Raw genomic sequence first — 18,459 nt, 5'->3', positions numbered from 1 at the left:
CCGAGCACAAGGAGATGAGAAATGAGGTGCGTTTTCGAAACCTTTCCCGATCACACGGTGTACCATCTTCTGGGTTTCTCATGCATGTTTTCGATGTAGGAAGATGCCCTTGAACCTGGAGATTTTGGCCCCATGGGATGGATACCACGCAGTATTACTTTAAAGGGTCTGCGTTTGCTCACCCAACCTCACCAAACCTCTCAGCCCCAAGAGTGTCCACCCTTATATCTCAATCAGCTGTGGGTCTAGAGATGGTCAATCCAGGTGGCATCACAGCCCCTGAACGAATTTTGTAAGAATTTCTCTCTCTTTCACTGTCTTTGTTTCACGGGTTTTTAAAAGTAATTGATTTTTATAATGGGGTTTAGCTGCTTTTCACTGCTGTGTTTATGCCGCTTTACACCCACTTGACTCACTTACAGAGGGATATCAATACATTGGTTTTAAGATTCTTACTAGTCAGATATATTCTTGGGCGGTGAACAGGGGGTGTTTAGTCCACTTCACTGAGCAAGGAGTAGGTCTTGTCTATTACATATTGGGTGTATGGAACGGTATCTGAGCCTATTTGAAACCCTTGTTTTATGCATCACCCCACCTCACCTTTCCCGTTAAGCAGCCATAGTGTGTCTTCTAAACGTGTGACGCTGTTCTGTTTTGTAATTCAGTTCAAGTGTAGCGGTTTTTACATTCCCTCTATAAGTGATATCTTATGATAAGTGTCTTTTTCTGTGTGACTTATTTCACTTAGAATCGTCATACCTAAATCCTCTCATCATGCTGCTACTAGCCTTATGACGTTAATTTCATGGCTGAGTGATATGCCATTGTACATAAGGACCACAACTTCCTTATCCATTTTTCTCTTTCCTGGGATATTTAAGGTGTAACGAAGTGGAGGTTCTTGTCAACAGAGCAGCCCTAAACTTTGGGGTGCCTGTGTCTTGCTGATTTTTAGTTTTCCCAATTTATACGCCCATGAGTGGAAGTGCCCTATGCTCTCTAAGCTGAGTTTTTTAGATGTTTCAGGACACACCGTACACTTCTCCAGAGTGGCTGTTGGCAATTTACATCCCGCGCATCAGCGTAGCAAGGCTCCCGTTTCTCCATGGCCTGTCCTGCATTTCTGGTTTTGACACTTTATTCAGCATGGCCCTTTTGACCGATGGGAAGCGAGACTTCTTTGTAGCGCTGATTTGCCTTTCCAGGTTGCTTTGTTGGCCAAAAAGCGCGTATGCGTTTTTTCCTGAATATATTCAGGAAAAAACGCATACGCCCTTTTTGGCCAAGGGCATCATGGTCGAGGTTTTGCCGCTTTTCCTGTGCTTTAAAGGCGATTCGACTCTACCTCCTGAAATCTGTTTCCTGCAATTCTGCCTTGCTTTCAAATCCTCCTCGTTGCCTTCCCTCAATATATTTGTGGACGAGAGTTATCATTTATAACTCTGCAGGTTTGTGAATTGCAGTGCCCCTGAGCTCGATTTTTCAACTCGCTTTTTTGGGAGCTGGCCGCAAAAGCGCAGGATTGCTTCAGGCCCTGTTCTGCTTCCGGGTGGCAGGCTGAGCCTGTGGTTAATTCTTCTTCCTGATGGGAAAATAGAGTGACCTGTGCCTGTCCCAACACCTAGATCTAGTCTCTCACTGGTTCCCCCTCTTCCCGTTCATCCTCAGGACAAATTGCAACCTGTACGGATCAGGAGGTTAAAGGTGCTGATTCTCGAAGGAGGGAGATTGCTAGTAAAGCGGCTGTAATGGCCAACCCGAGCACAAGGAGATGAGAAATGAGGTGCGTTTTAGAAACCTTTCCCGATCACACGGTGTACCATCTTCTGGGTTTCTGATGCATGTTTTCGATGTAGGAAGATGCCCTTGAACCTGGAGATTTTGGCCCCATGGGATGGATACCACGCAGTATTACTTTAAAGGGTCTGCGTTTGCTCACCCAACCTCACCAAACCTCTCAGCCCCACGAGTGTCCACCCTTATATCTCAATCAGCTGAGGGTCTAGAGATGGTCAATAAAGGTGGCATCACAGCCCCTGAACGAATTTTGTAAGAATTTCTCTCTATTTCACTGTCTTTGTTTCACGGGATTTTAAAAGTAATTGATTTTTATAATGGGGTTTAGCTGCTTTTCACTGCTCTGTTTATGCTGCTTTACACCCACTTGACTCATTTACAGAGAGATATCAATACATAGCTTTGAAGATTCTTCCTAGTCAGATATATTCTTGGGCGGTGAATAGGGGGTGTCGAGTCCAGTTCACTGAGCAAGGAGTAGGTCTTGTCTATTACATATTGGGTTTATTGAACGGTATCTGAGCTAATTTGAAACCCTTGTTTTCTGCCTCACCCGACCTCACCTTTCCCGTTAAGCAGCCATAGTGTGTTTTGTAAACGTGTGTCTCTGTTCTGTTTTGTAATTCAGTTCAAGTGTAGCGGTTTTTACATTCCCTCTATAAGTAATATCTTATGATAAGTGTCGTTTTCTGGTTGACTTATTTCACTTAGAATCGTCGTACCTAAATCCACTCATCATGCTGCTACTAGCCTTATGACGTTGATTTCATGGCTGAGTGATATTCCATTGTACATAAGGACCACAACTTCTTTATCCATTTTTTTCTTTCCTGGGATATTTAAGGTGTAACGAAGTGGAGGTTCTTGTCAACAGAGCAGCCCTAAACTTTGGGGTGCCTGTGTCTTGCTGATTTTTAGTTTTCCCAATTTATATGCCCATGAGTGGAAGTGCCCTATGCTCTCTAAGCTGAGTTTTTTAGAGGTTTCAGGACACACCGTACACTTCTCCAGAGTGGCTGTTGGCAATTTACATCCCGCCCATCAGCGTAGCAAGGCTCCCGTTTCTCCATGGCCTGTCCTGCATTTCTGGTTTTGACACTTTATTCAGCATGGCCCTTTTGACCGATGGGAAGCGAGACTTCTTTGTAGCGCTGATTTGCCTTTCCAGGTTGCTTGGTTGGCCAAAAAGGGCGTATGCGTTTTTTCCTGAATATATTCAGGAAAAAACGCATACGCCCTTTTTGGCCAAGGGCATCATGGTCGAGGTTTTGCCGCTTTTCCTGTGCTTTAAAGGCGATTCGACTCTACCTCCTGAAATCTGTTTCCTGCAATTCTGCCTTGCTTTCAAATCCTCCTCGTTGCCTTCCCTCAATATATTTGTGGACGAGAGTTATCATTTATAACTCTGCAGGTTTGTGAATTGCAGTGCCCCTGAGCTCTATTTTTCAACTCACTTTTTTGGGAGCTGGCCGCAAAAGCGTAGGATTGCTTCAGGCCCTGTTCTGCTTCCGGGCGGCAGGCTGAGCCTGTGGTTAATTCTTCTTCCTGATGGGAAAATAGAGTGACCTGTGCCTGTCCCAACACCTAGAGCTAGTCTCTCACTGGTTCCCCCTCTTCCCGTTCATCCTCAGGACAAATTGCAACCTGTACGGAACAGGAGGTTAAAGGTGCTGATTCTCGAAGGAGGGAGATTGCTAGTAAAGCGGCTGTAATGGCCAACCCGAGCACAAGGAGATGAGAAATGAGGTGCGTTTTCGAAACCTTTCCCGATCACACGGTGTACCATCTTCTGGGTTTCTCATGCATGTTTTCGATGTAGGAAGATGCCCTTGAACCTGGAGATTTTGGACCCATGGGATGGATACCACGCAGTATTACTCTAAAGGGTCTGCGTTTGCTCACCCAACCTCACCAAACCTCTCAGCCCCAAGAGTGTCCACCCTTATGTCTCAATCAGCTGTGGGTCTAGAGATGGTCAATAAAGGTGGCATCACAGCCCCTGAACGAATTTTGTAAGAATTTCTCTCTCTTTCACTGTCTTTGTTTCACGGGTTTTTAAAAGTAATTGATTTTTATAATGGGGTTTAGCTGCTTTTCACTGCTGTGTTTATGCCGCTTTACACCCACTTGACTCACTTACAGAGAGATATCAATACATAGCTTTGAAGATTCTTCCTAGTCAGATATATTCTTGGGCGGTGAATAGGGGGTGTCGAGTCCAGTTCACTGAGCAAGGAGTAGGTCTTGTCTATTACATATTGGGTTTATTGAACGGTATCTGAGCTAATTTGAAACCCTTGTTTTCTGCCTCACCCGACCTCACCTTTCCCGTTAAGCAGCCATAGTGTGTTTTGTAAACGTGTGTCTCTGTTCTGTTTTGTAATTCAGTTCAAGTGTAGCGGTTTTTACATTCCCTCTATAAGTAATATCTTATGATAAGTGTCGTTTTCTGGTTGACTTATTTCACTTAGAATCGTCGTACCTAAATCCACTCATCATGCTGCTACTAGCCTTATGACGTTGATTTCATGGCTGAGTGATATTCCATTGTACATAAGGACCACAACTTCTTTATCCATTTTTTTCTTTCCTGGGATATTTAAGGTGTAACGAAGTGGAGGTTCTTGTCAACAGAGCAGCCCTAAACTTTGGGGTGCCTGTGTCTTGCTGATTTTTAGTTTTCCCAATTTATATGCCCATGAGTGGAAGTGCCCTATGCTCTCTAAGCTGAGTTTTTTAGAGGTTTCAGGACACACCGTACACTTCTCCAGAGTGGCTGTTGGCAATTTACATCCCGCCCATCAGCGTAGCAAGGCTCCCGTTTCTCCATGGCCTGTCCTGCATTTCTGGTTTTGACACTTTATTCAGCATGGCCCTTTTGACCGATGGGAAGCGAGACTTCTTTGTAGCGCTGATTTGCCTTTCCAGGTTGCTTGGTTGGCCAAAAAGGGCGTATGCGTTTTTTCCTGAATATATTCAGGAAAAAACGCATACGCCCTTTTTGGCCAAGGGCATCATGGTCGAGGTTTTGCCGCTTTTCCTGTGCTTTAAAGGCGATTCGACTCTACCTCCTGAAATCTGTTTTCTGCAATTCTGCCTTGCTTTCAAATCCTCCTCGTTGCCTTCCCTCAATATATTTGTGGACGAGAGTTATCATTTATAACTCTGCAGGTTTGTGAATTGCAGTGCCCCTGAGCTCGATTTTTCAACTCGCTTTTTTGGGAGCTGGCCGCAAAAGCGCAGGATTGCTTCAGGCCCTGTTCTGCTTCCGGGCGGCAGGCTGAGCCTGTGGTTAATTCTTCTTCCTGATGGGAAAATAGAGTGACCTGTGCCTGTCCCAACACCTAGAGCTAGTCTCTCACTGGTTCCCCCTCTTCCCGTTCATCCTCAGGACAAATTGCAACCTGTACGGAACAGGAGGTTAAAGGTGCTGATTCTCGAAGGAGGGAGATTGCTAGTAAAGCGTCTGTAATGGCCAACCCGAGCACAAGGAGATGAGAAATGAGGTGCGTTTTAGAAACCTTTCCCGATCACACGGTGTACCATCTTCTGGGTTTCTCATGCATGTTTTCGATGTAGGAAGATGCCCTTGAACCTGGAGATTTTGGACCCATGGGATGGATACCACGCAGTATTACTTTAAAGGGTCTGCGTTTGCTCACCCAACCTCACCAAACCTCTCAGCCCCAAGAGTGTCCACCCTTATGTCTCAATCAGCTGTGGGTCTAGAGATGGTCAATCCAGGTGGCATCACAGCCCCTGAACGAATTTTGTAAGAATTTCTCTCTCTTTCACTGTCTTTGTTTCACGGGTTTTTAAAAGTAATTGATTTTTATAATGGGGTTTAGCTGCTTTTCACTGCTGTGTTTATGCCGCTTTACACCCACTTGACTCACTTACAGAGGGATATCAATACATTGGTTTTAAGATTCTTACTAGTCAGATATATTCTTGGGCGGTGAACAGGGGGTGTTGAGTCCAGTTCACTGAGCAAGGAGTAGGTCTTGCCTATTACATATTGGGTTTATGGAACGGTATCTGAGCTAATTTGAAACCCTTGTTTTATGCATCACCCACCTCACCTTTCCCGTTAAGCAGCCATAGTGTGTCTTCTAAACATGTGACGCTGTTCTGTTTTGTAATTCCGTTCAAGTGTAGCGGTTTTTACATTCCCTCTATAAGTGATATCTTATGATAAGTGTCTTTTTCTGTGTGACTTATTTCACTTAGAATCGTCGTACCTAAATCCTCTCATCATGCTGCTACTAGCCTTATGACGTTAATTTCATGGCTGAGTGATATGCCATTGTACATAAGGACCACAACTTCCTTATCCATTTTTCTCTTTCCTGGGATATTTAAGGTGTAACGAAGTGGAGGTTCTTGTCAACAGAGCAGCCCTAAACTTTGGGGTGCCTGTGTCTTGCTGATTTTTAGTTTTCCCAATTTATACGCCCATGAGTGGAAGTGCCTTATGCTCTCTATGCTGAGTTTTTTAGATGTTTCAGGAAACACCGTACACTTCTCCAGAGTGGCTGTTGGCAATTTACATCCCGCCCATCAGCGTAGTAAGGCTCCCATTTCTCCATGGCCTGTCCTGCATTTCTGGTTTTGACACTTTATTCAGCATGGCCCTTTTGACCGATGGGAAGCGAGACTTCTTTGTAGCGCTGATTTGCCTTTCCAGGTTGCTTTGTTGGCCAAAAAGCGCGTATGCGTTTTTTCCTGAATATATTCAGGAAAAAACGCATACGCCCTTTTTGGCCAAGGGCATCATGGTCGAGGTTTTGCCGCTTTTCCTGTGCTTTAAAGGCGATTCGACTCTACCTCCTGAAATCTGTTTCCTGCAATTCTGCCTTGCTTTCAAATCCTCCTCGTTGCCTTCCCTCAATATATTTGTGGACGAGAGTTATCATTTATAACTCTGCAGGTTTGTGAATTGCAGTGCCCCTGAGCTCGATTTTTCAACTCGCTTTTTTGGGAGCTGGCCGCAAAAGCGCAGGATTGCTTCAGGCCCTGTTCTGCTTCCGGGTGGCAGGCTGAGCCTGTGGTTAATTCTTCTTCCTGATGGGAAAATAGAGTGACCTGTGCCTGTCCCAACACCTAGATCTAGTCTCTCACTGGTTCCCCCTCTTCCCGTTCATCCTCAGGACAAATTGCAACCTGTACGGATCAGGAGGTTAAAGGTGCTGATTCTCGAAGGAGGGAGATTGCTAGTAAAGCGGCTGTAATGGCCAACCCGAGCACAAGGAGATGAGAAATGAGGTGCGTTTTAGAAACCTTTCCCGATCACACGGTGTACCATCTTCTGGGTTTCTGATGCATGTTTTCGATGTAGGAAGATGCCCTTGAACCTGGAGATTTTGGCCCCATGGGATGGATACCACGCAGTATTACTTTAAAGGGTCTGCGTTTGCTCACCCAACCTCACCAAACCTCTCAGCCCCACGAGTGTCCACCCTTATATCTCAATCAGCTGTGGGTCTAGAGATGGTCAATAAAGGTGGCATCACAGCCCCTGAACGAATTTTGTAAGAATTTCTCTCTCTTTCACTGTCTTTGTTTCACGGGATTTTAAAAGTAATTGATTTTTATAATGGGGTTTAGCTGCTTTTCACTGCTCTGTTTATGCTGCTTTACACCCACTTGACTCATTTACAGAGAGATATCAATACATAGCTTTGAAGATTCTTCCTAGTCAGATATATTCTTGGGCGGTGAATAGGGGGTGTCGAGTCCAGTTCACTGAGCAAGGAGTAGGTCTTGTCTATTACATATTGGGTTTATTGAACGGTATCTGAGCTAATTTGAAACCCTTGTTTTCTGCCTCACCCGACCTCACCTTTCCCGTTAAGCAGCCATAGTGTGTTTTGTAAACGTGTGTCTCTGTTCTGTTTTGTAATTCAGTTCAAGTGTAGCGGTTTTTACATTCCCTCTATAAGTAATATCTTATGATAAGTGTCGTTTTCTGGTTGACTTATTTCACTTAGAATCGTCGTACCTAAATCCACTCATCATGCTGCTACTAGCCTTATGACGTTGATTTCATGGCTGAGTGATATTCCATTGTACATAAGGACCACAACTTCTTTATCCATTTTTTTCTTTCCTGGGATATTTAAGGTGTAACGAAGTGGAGGTTCTTGTCAACAGAGCAGCCCTAAACTTTGGGGTGCCTGTGTCTTGCTGATTTTTAGTTTTCCCAATTTATATGCCCATGAGTGGAAGTGCCCTATGCTCTCTAAGCTGAGTTTTTTAGAGGTTTCAGGACACACCGTACACTTCTCCAGAGTGGCTGTTGGCAATTTACATCCCGCCCATCAGCGTAGCAAGGCTCCCGTTTCTCCATGGCCTGTCCTGCATTTCTGGTTTTGACACTTTATTCAGCATGGCCCTTTTGACCGATGGGAAGCGAGACTTCTTTGTAGCGCTGATTTGCCTTTCCAGGTTGCTTGGTTGGCCAAAAAGGGCGTATGCGTTTTTTCCTGAATATATTCAGGAAAAAACGCATACGACCTTTTTGGCCAAGGGCATCATGGTCGAGGTTTTGCCGCTTTTCCTGTGCTTTAAAGGCGATTCGACTCTACCTCCTGAAATCTGTTTCCTGCAATTCTGCCTTGCTTTCAAATCCTCCTCGTTGCCTTCCCTCAATATATTTGTGGACGAGAGTTATCATTTATAACTCTGCAGGTTTGTGAATTGCAGTGCCCCTGAGCTCTATTTTTCAACTCACTTTTTTGGGAGCTGGCCGCAAAAGCGTAGGATTGCTTCAGGCCCTGTTCTGCTTCCGGGCGGCAGGCTGAGCCTGTGGTTAATTCTTCTTCCTGATGGGAAAATAGAGTGACCTGTGCCTGTCCCAACACCTAGAGCTAGTCTCTCACTGGTTCCCCCTCTTCCCGTTCATCCTCAGGACAAATTGCAACCTGTACGGAACAGGAGGTTAAAGGTGCTGATTCTCGAAGGAGGGAGATTGCTAGTAAAGCGGCTGTAATGGCCAACCCGAGCACAAGGAGATGAGAAATGAGGTGCGTTTTCGAAACCTTTCCCGATCACACGGTGTACCATCTTCTGGGTTTCTCATGCATGTTTTCGATGTAGGAAGATGCCCTTGAACCTGGAGATTTTGGACCCATGGGATGGATACCACGCAGTATTACTTTAAAGGGTCTGCGTTTGCTCACCCAACCTCACCAAACCTCTCAGCCCCAAGAGTGTCCACCCTTATGTCTCAATCAGCTGTGGGTCTAGAGATGGTCAATAAAGGTGGCATCACAGCCCCTGAACGAATTTTGTAAGAATTTCTCTCTCTTTCACTGTCTTTGTTTCACGGGTTTTTAAAAGTAATTGATTTTTATAATGGGGTTTAGCTGCTTTTCACTGCTGTGTTTATGCCGCTTTACACCCACTTGACTCACTTACAGAGAGATATCAATACATAGCTTTGAAGATTCTTCCTAGTCAGATATATTCTTGGGCGGTGAATAGGGGGTGTCGAGTCCAGTTCACTGAGCAAGGAGTAGGTCTTGTCTATTACATATTGGGTTTATTGAACGGTATCTGAGCTAATTTGAAACCCTTGTTTTCTGCCTCACCCGACCTCACCTTTCCCGTTAAGCAGCCATAGTGTGTCTTCTAAACGTGTGTCTCTGTTCTGTTTTGTAATTCAGTTCAAGTGTAGCGGTTTTTACATTCCCTCTATAAGTAATATCTTATGATAAGTGTCGTTTTCTGGTTGACTTATTTCACTTAGAATCGTCGTACCTAAATCCACTCATCATGCTGCTACTAGCCTTATGACGTTGATTTCATGGCTGAGTGATATTCCATTGTACATAAGGACCACAACTTCTTTATACATTTTTTTCTTTCCTGGGATATTTAAGGTGTAACGAAGTGGAGGTTCTTGTCAACAGAGCAGCCCTAAACTTTGGGGTGCCTGTGTCTTGCTGATTTTTAGTTTTCCCAATTTATATGCCCATGAGTGGAAGTGCCCTATGCTCTCTAAGCTGAGTTTTTTAGAGGTTTCAGGACACACCGTACACTTCTCCAGAGTGGCTGTTGGCAATTTACATCCCGCCCATCAGCGTAGCAAGGCTCCCGTTTCTCCATGGCCTGTCCTGCATTTCTGGTTTTGACACTTTATTCAGCATGGCCCTTTTGACCGATGGGAAGCGAGACTTCTTTGTAGCGCTGATTTGCCTTTCCAGGTTGCTTGGTTGGCCAAAAAGGGCGTATGCGTTTTTTCCTGAATATATTCAGGAAAAAACGCATACGCCCTTTTTGGCCAAGGGCATCATGGTCGAGGTTTTGCCGCTTTTCCTGTGCTTTAAAGGCGATTCGACTCTACCTCCTGAAATCTGTTTCCTGCAATTCTGCCTTGCTTTCAAATCCTCCTCGTTGCCTTCCCTCAATATATTTGTGGACGAGAGTTATCATTTATAACTCTGCAGGTTTGTGAATTGCAGTGCCCCTGAGCTCGATTTTTCAACTCGCTTTTTTGGGAGCTGGCCGCAAAAGCGCAGGATTGCTTCAGGCCCTGTTCTGCTTCCGGGCGGCAGGCTGAGCCTGTGGTTAATTCTTCTTCCTGATGGGAAAATAGAGTGACCTGTGCCTGTCCCAACACCTAGAGCTAGTCTCTCACTGGTTCCCCCTCTTCCCGTTCATCCTCAGGACAAATTGCAACCTGTACGGAACAGGAGGTTAAAGGTGCTGATTCTCGAAGGAGGGAGATTGCTAGTAAAGCGGCTGTAATGGCCAACCCGAGCACAAGGAGATGAGAAATGAGGTGCGTTTTAGAAACCTTTCCCGATCACACGGTGTACCATCTTCTGGGTTTCTCATGCATGTTTTCGATGTAGGAAGATGCCCTTGAACCTGGAGATTTTGGACCCATGGGATGGATACCACGCAGTATTACTTTAAAGGGTCTGCGTTTGCTCACCCAACCTCACCAAACCTCTCAGCCCCAAGAGTGTCCACCCTTATGTCTCAATCAGCTGTGGGTCTAGAGATGGTCAATCCAGGTGGCATCACAGCCCCTGAACGAATTTTGTAAGAATTTCTCTCTCTTTCACTGTCTTTGTTTCACGGGTTTTTAAAAGTAATTGATTTTTATAATGGGGTTTAGCTGCTTTTCACTGCTGTGTTTATGCCGCTTTACACCCACTTGACTCACTTACAGAGGGATATCAATACATTGGTTTTAAGATTCTTACTAGTCAGATATATTCTTGGGCGGTGAACAGGGGGTGTTTAGTCCACTTCACTGAGCAAGGAGTAGGTCTTGTCTATTACATATTGGGTGTATGGAACGGTATCTGAGCCTATTTGAAACCCTTGTTTTATGCATCACCCCACCTCACCTTTCCTGTTAAGCAGCCATAGTGTGTCTTCTAAACGTGTGACGCTGTTCTGTTTTGTAATTCAGTTCAAGTGTAGCGGTTTTTACATTCCCTCTATAAGTGATATCTTATGATAAGTGTCTTTTTCTGTGTGACTTATTTCACTTAGAATCGTCGTACCTAAATCCTCTCATCATGCTGCTACTAGCCTTATGACGTTAATTTCATGGCTGAGTGATATGCCATTGTACATAAGGACCACAACTTCCTTATCCATTTTTCTCTTTCCTGGGATATTTAAGGTGTAACGAAGTGGAGGTTCTTGTCAACAGAGCAGCCCTAAACTTTGGGGTGCCTGTGTCTTGCTGATTTTTAGTTTTCCCAATTTATACGCCCATGAGTGGAAGTGCCCTATGCTCTCTAAGCTGAGTTTTTTAGATGTTTCAGGACACACCGTACACTTCTCCAGAGTGGCTGTTGGCAATTTACATCCCGCGCATCAGCGTAGCAAGGCTCCCGTTTCTCCATGGCCTGTCCTGCATTTCTGGTTTTGACACTTTATTCAGCATGGCCCTTTTGACCGATGGGAAGCGAGACTTCTTTGTAGCGCTGATTTGCCTTTCCAGGTTGCTTGGTTGGCCAAAAAGGGCGTTTGCGTTTTTTCCTGAATATATTCAGGAAAAAACGCAAACGCCCTTTTTGGCCAAGGGCATCATTGTCGAGGTTTTGCCGCTTTTCCCGAGCTTTAAAGGCGATTCAACTGTACCTCCTGAAATCTCTTTCCTGCAATTCTGCCTTGCTTTCAAATCCTCTGCGTTGCCTTCCCTCAATATATTTGTGGACGAGAGTTATCATTTATAACTCTGCATGTTTGTGAATTGCAGTGCCCCTGAGCTCGATTTTTCAACTCGCTTTTTTGGGAGCTGGCGGCAAAAGCACAGGATTGCTTCAGGCCCTGTTCTGCTTCCGTGCGGCAGGCTGAGCCTGTGGTTAATTCTTCCTCCTGATGGGAAAATAGAGTGACCTGTGCCTGTCCCAACACCTAGAGCTAGTCTCTCACTGGTTCCCCCTTTTCCCGTTCATCCTCAGGACAAATTGCAACCTGTACGGAACAGGAGGTTAAAGGTGCTGATTCTCGAAGGAGGGAGATTGCTAGTAAAGCGGCTGTAATGGCCAACCCGAGCACAAGGAGATGAGAAATGAGGTGCGTTTTAGAAACCTTTCCCTATCACACGGTGTACCATCTTCTGGGTTTCTCATGCATGTTTTCGATGTAGGAAGATGCCCTTGAACCTGGAGATTTTGGACCCATGGGATGGATACCACGCAGTATTACTTTAAAGGGTCTGCGTTTGCTCACCCAACCTCACCAAACCTCTCAGCCCCAAGAGTGTCCACCCTTATGTCTCAATCAGCTGTGGGTCTAGAGATGGTCAATCCAGGTGGCATCACAGCCCCTGAACGAATTTTGTAAGAATTTCTCTCTCTTTCACTGTCTTTGTTTCACGGGTTTTTAAAAGTAATTGATTTTTATAATGGGGTTTAGCTGCTTTTCACTGCTGTGTTTATGCCGCTTTACACCCACTTGACTCACTTACAGAGGGATATCAATACATTGGTTTTAAGATTCTTACTAGTCAGATATATTCTTGGGCGGTGAACAGGGGGTGTTTAGTCCACTTCACTGAGCAAGGAGTAGGTCTTGTCTATTACATATTGGGTGTATGGAACGGTATCTGAGCCTATTTGAAACCCTTGTTTTATGCATCACCCCACCTCACCTTTCCCGTTAAGTAGCCATAGTGTGTCTTCTAAACGTGTGACGCTGTTCTGTTTTGTAATTCAGTTCAAGTGTAGCGGTTTTTACATTCCCTCTATAAGTAATATCTTATGATAAGTGTCGTTTTCTGGTTGACTTATTTCACTTAGAATCGTCGTACCTAAATCCACTCATCATGCTGCTACTAGCCTTATGACGTTGATTTCATGGCTGAGTGATATTCCATTGTACATAAGGACCACAACTTCTTTATCCATTTTTTTCTTTCCTGGGATATTTAAGGTGTAACGAAGTGGAGGTTCTTGTCAACAGAGCAGCCCTAAACTTTGGGGTGCCTGTGTCTTGCTGATTTTTAGTTTTCCCAATTTATATGCCCATGAGTGGAAGTGCCCTATGCTCTCTAAGCTGAGTTTTTTAGAGGTTTCAGGACACACCGTACACTTCTCCAGAGTGGCTGTTGGCAATTTACATCCCGCCCATCAGCGTAGCAAGGCTCCCGTTTCTCCATGGCCTGTCCTGCATTTCTGGTTTTGACACTTTATTCAGCATGGCCCTTTTGACCGATGGGAAGCGAGACTTCTTTGTAGCGCTGATTTGCCTTTCCAGGTTGCTTGGTTGGCCAAAAAGGGCGTATGCGTTTTTTCCTGAATATATTCAGGAAAAAACGCATACGCCCTTTTTGGCCAAGGGCATCATGGTCGAGGTTTTGCCGCTTTTCCTGTGCTTTAAAGGCGATTCGACTCTACCTCCTGAAATCTGTTTCCTGCAATTCTGCCTTGCTTTCAAATCCTCCTCGTTGCCTTCCCTCAATATATTTGTGGACGAGAGTTATCATTTATAACTCTGCAGGTTTGTGAATTGCAGTGCCCGTGAGCTCGATTTTTCAACTCGCTTTTTTGGGAGCTGGCCGCAAAAGCGCAGGATTGCTTCAGGCCCTGTTCTGCTTCCGGGCGGCAGGCTGAGCCTGTGGTTAATTCTTCTTCCTGATGGGAAAATAGAGTGACCTGTGCCTGTCCCAACACCTAGAGCTAGTCTCTCACTGGTTCCCCCTCTTCCCGTTCATCCTCAGGACAAACTGCAACCTGTACGGAACAGGAGGTTAAAGGTGCTGATTCTCGAAGGAGGGAGATTGCTAGTAAAGCGGCTGTAATGGCCAACCCGAGCACAAGGAGATGAGAAATGAGGTGCGTTTTCGAAACCTTTCCCGATCACACGGTGTACCATCTTCTGGGTTTCTCATGCATGTTTTCGATGTAGGAAGATGCCCTTGAACCTGGAGATTTTGGACCCATGGGATGGATACCACGCAGTATTACTTTAAAGGGTCTGCGTTTGCTCACCCAACCTCACCAAACCTCTCAGCCCCAAGAGTGTCCATCCTTATGTCTCAATCAGCTGTGGGTCTAGAGATGGTCAATAAAGGTGGCATCACAGCCCCTGAACGAATTTTGTAAGAATTTCTCTCTCTTTCACTGTCTTTGTTTCACGGGTTTTTAAAAGTAATTGATTTTTATAATGGGGTTTAGCTGCTTTTCACTGCTGTGTTTATGCCGCTTTACACCCACTTGACTCACTTACAGAGAGATATCAATACATAGCTTTGAAGATTCTTCCTAGTCAGATATATTCTTGGGCGGTGAATAGGGGGTGTCGAGTCCAGTTCACTGAGCAAGGAGTAGGTCTTGTCTATTACATATTGGGTTTATTGAACGGTATCTGAGCTAATTTGAAACCCTTGTTTTCTGCCTCACCCGACCTCACCTTTCCCGTTAAGCAGCCATAGTGTGTTTTGTAAACGTGTGTCTCTGTTCTGTTTTGTAATTCAGTTCAAGTGTAGCGGTTTTTACATTCCCTCTATAAGTAATATCTTATGATAAGTGTCGTTTTCTGGTTGACTTATTTCACTTAGAATCGTCGTACCTAAATCCACTCATCATGCTGCTACTAGCCTTATGACGTTGATTTCATGGCTGAGTGATATTCCATTGTACATAAGGACCACAACTTCTTTATCCATTTTTTTCTTTCCTGGGATATTTAAGGTGTAACGAAGTGGAGGTTCTTGTCAACAGAGCAGCCCTAAACTTTGGGGTGCCTGTGACTTGCTGATTTTTAGTTTTCCCAATTTATATGCCCATGAGTGGAAGTGCCCTATGCTCTCTAAGCTGAGTTTTTTAGAGGTTTCAGGACACACCGTACACTTCTCCAGAGTGGCTGTTGGCAATTTACATCCCGCCCATCAGCGTAGCAAGGCTCCCGTTTCTCCATGGCCTGTCCTGCATTTCTGGTTTTGACACTTTATTCAGCATGGCCCTTTTGACCGATGGGAAGCGAGACTTCTTTGTAGCGCTGATTTGCCTTTCCAGGTTGCTTGGTTGGCCAAAAAGGGCGTATGCGTTTTTTCCTGAATATATTCAGGAAAAAACGCATACGCCCTTTTTGGCCAAGGGCATCATGGTTGAGGTTTTGCCGCTTTTCCTGTGCTTTAAAGGCGATTCGACTCTACCTCCTGAAATCTGTTTCCTGCAATTCTGCCTTGCTTTCAAATCCTCCTCGTTGCCTTCCCTCAATATATTTGTGGACGAGAGTTATCATTTATAACTCTGCAGGTTTGTGAATTGCAGTGCCCCTGAGCTCGATTTTTCAACTCGCTTTTTTGGGAGCTGGCCGCAAAAGCGCAGGATTGCTTCAGGCCCTGTTCTGCTTCCGGGCGGCAGGCTGAGCCTGTGGTTAATTCTTCTTCCTGATGGGAAAATAGAGTGACCTGTGCCTGTCCCAACACCTAGAGCTAGTCTCTCACTGGTTCCCCCTCTTCCCGTTCATCCTCAGGACAAATTGCAACCTGTATGGAACAGGAGGTTAAAGGTGCTGATTCTCGAAGGAGGAAGATTGCTAGTAAAGCGGCTGTAATGGCCAACCCGAGCACAAGGAGATGAGAAATGAGGTGCGTTTTCGAAACCTTTCCCGATCACACGGTGTACCATCTTCTGGGTTTCTCATGCATGTTTTCGATGTAGGAAGATGCCCTTGAACCTGGAGATTTTGGACCCATGGGATGGATACCACGCAGTATTACTTTAAAGGGTCTGCGTTTGCTCACCCAACCTCACCAAACCTCTCAGGCCCAAGAGTGTCCACCCTTATGTCTCAATCAGCTGTGGGTCTAGAGATGGTCAATAAAGGTGGCATCACAGCCCCTGAACGAATTTTGTAAGAATTTCTCTCTCTTTCACTGTCTTTGTTTCACGGGTTTTTAAAAGTAATTGATTTTTATAATGGGGTTTAGCTGCTTTTCACTGCTGTGTTTATGCCGCTTTACACCCACTTGACTCACTTACAGAGGGATATCAATACATTGGTTTTAAGATTCTTACTAGTCAGATATATTCTTGGGCGGTGAACAGGGGGTGTTTAGTCCACTTCACTGAGCAAGGAGTAGGTCTTGTCTATTACATATTGGGTTTATGGAACGGTATCTGAGCTAATTTGAAACCCTTGTTTTATGCATCACCCACCTCACCTTTCTCGTTAAGCAGCCATAGTGTGTCTTCTAAACGTGTGACGCTGTTCTGTTTTGTAATTCCGTTCAAGTGTAGTGGTTTTTGCATTCCCTCTATAAGTGATATCTTATGATAAGTGTCTTTTTCTGTGTGACTTATTTCACTTAGAATCGTCGTACCTAAATCCTCTCATCATGCTGCTACTAGCCTTATGACGTTAATTTCATGGCTGAGTGATATGCCATTGTACATAAGGACCACAACTTCCTTATCCATTTTTCTCTTTCCTGGGATATTTAAGGTGTAACGAAGTGGAGGTTCTTGTCAACAGAGCAGCCCTAAACTTTGGGGTGCCTGTGTCTTGCTGATTTTTAGTTTTCCCAATTTATATGCCCATGAGTGGAAGTGCCCTATGCTCTCTAAGCTGAGTTTTTTAGAGGTTTCAGGACACACCGTACACTTCTCCAGAGTGGCTGTTGGCAATTTACATCCCGCCCATCAGCGTAGCAAGGCTCCCGTTTCTCCATGGCCTGTCCTGCATTTCTGGTTTTGACACTTTATTCAGCATGGCCCTTTTGACCGATGGGAAGCGAGACTTCTTTGTAGCACTGATTTGCCTTTCCAGGTTGCTTGGTTGGCCAAAAAGGGCGTTTGCGTTTTTTCCTGAATATATTCAGGAAAAAACGCAAACGCCCTTTTTGGCCAAGGGCATCATTGTCGAGGTTTTGCCGCTTTTCCCGAGCTTTAAAGGCGATTCAACTGTACCTCCTGAAATCTCTTTCCTGCAATTCTGCCTTGCTTTCAAATCCTCTGCGTTGCCTTCCCTCAATATATTTGTGGACGAGAGTTATCATTTATAACTCTGCATGTTTGTGAATTGCAGTGCCCCTGAGCTCGATTTTTCAACTCGCTTTTTTGGGAGCTGGCGGCAAAAGCACAGGATTGCTTCAGGCCCTGTTCTGCTTCCGGGCGGCAGGCTGAGCCTGTGGTTAATTCTTCTTCCTGATGGGAAAATAGAGTGACCTGTGCCTGTCCCAACACCTAGAGCTAGTCTCTCACTGGTTCCCCCTCTTCCCGTTCATCCTCAGGACAAATTGCAACCTGTACGGAACAGGAGGTTAAAGGTGCTGATTCTCGAAGGAGGGAGATTGCTAGTAAAGCGGCTGTAATGGCCAACCCGAGCACAAGGAGATGAGAAATGAGGTGCGTTTTCGAAACCTTTCCCGATCACACGGTGTACCATCTTCTGGGTTTCTCATGCATGTTTTCGATGTAGGAAGATGCCCTTGAACCTGGAGATTTTGGCCCCATGGGATGGATACCACGCAGTATTACTTTAAAGGGTCTGCGTTTGCTCACCCAACCTCACCAAACCTCTCAGCCCCAAGAGTGTCCACCCTTATATCTCAATCAGCTGTGGGTCTAGAGATGGTCAATCCAGGTGGCATCACAGCCCCTGAACGAATTTTGTAAGAATTTCTCTCTCTTTCACTGTCTTTGTTTCACGGGTTTTTAAAAGTAATTGATTTTTATAATGGGGTTTAGCTGCTTTTCACTGCTGTGTTTATGCCGCTTTACACCCACTTGACTCACTTACAGAGGGATATCAATACATTGGTTTTAAGATTCTTACTAGTCAGATATATTCTTGGGCGGTGAACAGGGGGTGTTTAGTCCACTTCACTGAGCAAGGAGTAGGTCTTGTCTATTACATATTGGGTGTATGGAACGGTATCTGAGCCTATTTGAAACCCTTGTTTTATGCATCACCCCACCTCACCTTTCCCGTTAAGCAGCCATAGTGTGTCTTCTAAACGTGTGACGCTGTTCTGTTTTGTAATTCAGTTCAAGTGTAGCGGTTTTTACATTCCCTCTATAAGTGATATCTTATGATAAGTGTCTTTTTCTGTGTGACTTATTTCACTTAGAATCGTCATACCTAAATCCTCTCATCATGCTGCTACTAGCCTTATGACGTTAATTTCATGGCTGAGTGATATGCCATTGTACATAAGGACCACAACTTCCTTATCCATTT

The sequence above is a fragment of the Balaenoptera borealis genome (genome assembly GCF_965194805.1).
Source record: "Balaenoptera borealis genome assembly, chromosome: 6".
NCBI classification, from domain to species: Eukaryota; Metazoa; Chordata; class Mammalia; order Artiodactyla; family Balaenopteridae; genus Balaenoptera; species Balaenoptera borealis.
Note: the sequence above shows the minus strand (reverse complement) of the source record.